A 4,062-nucleotide genomic window follows, 5' to 3' on the forward strand; every position below is an offset into this window, starting at 1 on the left:
ACACACACTAAGATTGTTGGGGTGAAATTTCCAAGTGTTCCACCCTCTCCCGTGGAAAGTATAGTATTATATATATGCTTTGAGATGTGGAGAGTCTAAAAATGAAAATAGTTTTTCCCCTACAATGCGTTGTTTTGAAGTAGTTAGTAAGACATGAGAAAGGTACATACAAACATTTTGAAAATATATACAGGAATCCTGTGATGAGTGCACAAAATATTTTTGAGACTGCCCCTTAATATAAGCAGTGTCAAATTTGATTGGCTTCTTTCGATAAATGGGTTTTTTTTATTATTCTTGTGAAAACCCTTTGAAGCATTGGCGGGACCTCATCTTCAGTTCCACATCAATCCTATTGCTTAACTAGTATATGCAAAATAAATTGACAAAACTCCTTGAAATTCTACTAAAAGTCATGTAGTTGTCTGAATGTCTTTCTTTTTTCATGAGTTTATTGAAAAGATGTGGATTCCCTTTGTTTTACAAAAATTATTATCAAATAAAAAAGCTTTTCACCTAGTAATGACTGCTCAAAAACTTTGAAATGGAAATACTCCCACTTCTAATATTGTAGCCATATTAAGGTGGAAAGCTGGCAGAATCATTAGCAAGTCAGACAAGATGCTTTGCAGTATTTTGCCTGCACTTGCACTCTGAATTCAAATTCCACTGGGGTTGGCATTGCCTTTCATCCATTCAGGGTCGATAAATTAAGTACCAGTGGAACACTGGGGTCAATGTAATCAATAGAGACCTATTCCCCAAAAATTTCAGCTGTTGTGGCTGCATTAGAAAGGTATCTCGTAGCCATTTTGAACCATGCCTATTTTTAAAGAACATTTTATATGGAAAAAAAAAGAAATCAGGAAATAATTTTCTAAAAACAATGTTTTTTTCAGTGGAGTCAACACAGCAAAGTTGATTTTTAAAAAATGCATCAGTCAGGTCATTCTAATTTTATTTTTGCATTTTATAATTATAACTTTTTTCTAAGATAAAAAAACAGCAGTCCACAAATTTTGGGGGCTTTTTACTACTTTCTTTATTTCTTTTATAGTATCTTATGTCTCACTTTAATAAAAATAAAATATACAAATTAAAATAAATTTTGATCAATTTTTTTTTAATTAACAAAAAATAGGTGCGTTTTTAAGGATTTTTATTTATTTGTGTCATATTTAATTTTTTAAGTATGGCTGGCCATAAGTGAAAAATATTTATTAGCACACAGATATAATTGAAGAATCCTACTAATGCTACCTAACATCCTCAATGTTGACAAAACTAGCCTATTCTCAAAAAAAATGTCAACAAGAACTTTTCTGGCAAGAAAAGGGGCAATGACCAGGTTATAAAACACCCAAAGATTAACACTTCTACTCAAAGGTAATACCAAAGTTGAATGCACATTAAAACTGATGCTAATTTATTGTACAATGAATCCACAAGCATTAAAAGGTAGTAACAAGCAACCCCTTTCAGTAATTTGGAAACCAAATAAAAGGGCTGAGGGGACAAAGCAGTTGTTTAAAGAATGGCTCAATATGCATTTTTGTTCCACATTTGAAAAATATTGCAAAGAAAATAGTAATAATAATTTAGACTTCAAAGTTCTTTTGATTTTAGATAATGCCCCTGGGCATTCCACATCACTTAATAATTTAAATAGCAATATGAAGGTTATATTTCTACCACCAAATACAACTTCTTTACTACAGCCAATGGACCTAAGAGTGATTTCTACATTCAAAGCGTATTATGGGCAAAGAACTTTTGCCCAGGTAATTCAAGTTATAACTGGAGTTAATCCAATCACCCTTGAAAAATTTTGGGAAAAAAATTGATATTAACAAGCAATTGAAAACATTCACAAGTCTTGGAAGAAGTAACAGACACTGCATGAGGGCAGCCTGGCAGAATCTTTTGCCTGAATGCACTAACGATTTTTTCGGTTTCAATAATCCCAACAACAAAGCTATTGATGAAATCTTACTATAATGGACGTTATGTCTGTCTCTCTGTTCGTCTGTCCATCTCTTTATTCCCTTTTCATGGCTAGACAACTGGACCAATGGTTACAATATTTTGGAGGATTACAAAGACGGTCATAGGGTAGGTTTTTAGCATTAAAAAATCAGGAAGTATGATTATTTCATGAATATCGATTTTTGAATTGATAAACCACCTTTGCGTTTTTATTAAAAATTCGTCGACCACAAGTAACTGGATTTTCAGCGAATAATTCGTGGCCCCATCATAGGTATGAAAGGGGTCACAAGGACAGTTAATAGTGAAAATAAAATGGAAAAAGTGTATCAGTATATAGTGTGTGTGATTATTTAGTGGTCATTGAAGTGTCAGTCTCGAGCAGGATTCGAAACGGTTAATCAAAGCGGCTGTTGTTTACATCTCAGTTTTGTCAATCAAAATAACCCATAGTACCAAAACATCCAGACATTATTCGCATAGAACAGTGTGGGGGGAAGGTTGAGTCTCAGTTTGATTTTTTGCAACCCTAAAGATTCCACTCGCGCATTCTCAGCAAACAAGGCACAGGACCAGATTTTAGGTTGTGTAAGTGTATTTTTACACACTCTAATGTTTAAACACAGCCAGTTATGCGTCGCTATGAATAGAGCAATGGACTCTAGTAATTTGAAAATTAGTGTCGACCAAACAGAAAATATCTACAAAGAAGTTTTGTAATCATATTGGCATTATCGAAAGGAATATGATTCATAATTTAAATAAGGAAATTTGTGACCTTTGAATGTATATGAGTATAAACAAGTGTAAAATAGTGTAAACAACTAAAATAAAAGTATATCTAAAGAACTTTTTTTTCTTAATACTTTTTATGTAGTGGTTGAAGGAAGCTCTGGCTTTCATTGGGAGTGGTCCACATGACCATTCCTAATACAGAAGCTGGGAGCCTATTTTAGTTCGGGAGTGAATCGTCATTACAAGGCTAAAGTCGCAAACACATGTCATATAGCTGCTATAGAATGCTGTATCACCAACAATAATGTGATTTCTGTAAGACATCACCCAGTAATCTATCAAGTCCATTTACACATTTCTCAATACATAGTGCTGTTTCTCTCACTCTTAATTCTTGTTTCTGTTGTGCCTGTAATTCAAAGGGCCAGCCTTGTCACACTGTGTCACGCTGAATCTCCCCGATAACTACGTTAAGGGTACAAGTATTGTGGAGTGCTCAGCCACTTGCACGTTAATTTCACGAGCAGGCTGTTCCGTTGATCAGATCGACTGGAACCCTCGACGTTGTAACCGACGGAGTGCCAACAACAACAATTAACTGCACTAATCAAAGAATTCCTCTAATAGATATACAACAAGCTTCTTTTCAGTTTCTGTTGTATTTGTTGTCACAGATATGAACTCCATTAATGTAGATTTGCGTTCAGCTTAACTTAATTTATTCTTGCATCTTTTTCCTACAACTTACTAAGTAATTTGCACATGACTGCAATTAGCATGTCTGATTGTGCTTATAAATACTACCATATATTTTCCATCTAATAACTGAAACAAATAAAAGATATTAATTAAAATATATACTCTTCATTACCGAATAATCATCGTAGGAAACCAGCAATAAAACAAACTTGCAAATTGACTAAAAACATGTTGACAGCTGGATAAAGGGCAAACAGTAAAAAACCTGCATCACTTACCTTTTCTCTCTCTTGTCCTTTGTTTTGTGTATCTCTTTGATGTCCTCTTCTCAAAGAGAATAATACAACTCTCTTATAATGATTGAAAACGAGCTGAAAAAAAAACTGCTTCTCTTCGCCTTTCTCTTTCGTTCTGATCCCCCCCCCTCTCAAAAATAACAGGGAAGCAATTAATTCACTGCTTTGCCTTCTTTTTCTCGATCAGCAAACTGGGGCTCTCTCTACTGAAATAATATCGATTGATTACAATTCATTCTAAGAAATAAGGAAATGGGAAGAACAAAAAATATTTACCCATAATTTAATTTTATATTACACAAAAATTATGGCGCACATGGTGGCGGCGTAACCCACCCCTCCCACT

This window comes from Octopus bimaculoides, chromosome 20, assembly GCF_001194135.2.
Source record: "Octopus bimaculoides isolate UCB-OBI-ISO-001 chromosome 20, ASM119413v2, whole genome shotgun sequence".
NCBI classification, from domain to species: domain Eukaryota; kingdom Metazoa; phylum Mollusca; class Cephalopoda; order Octopoda; family Octopodidae; genus Octopus; species Octopus bimaculoides.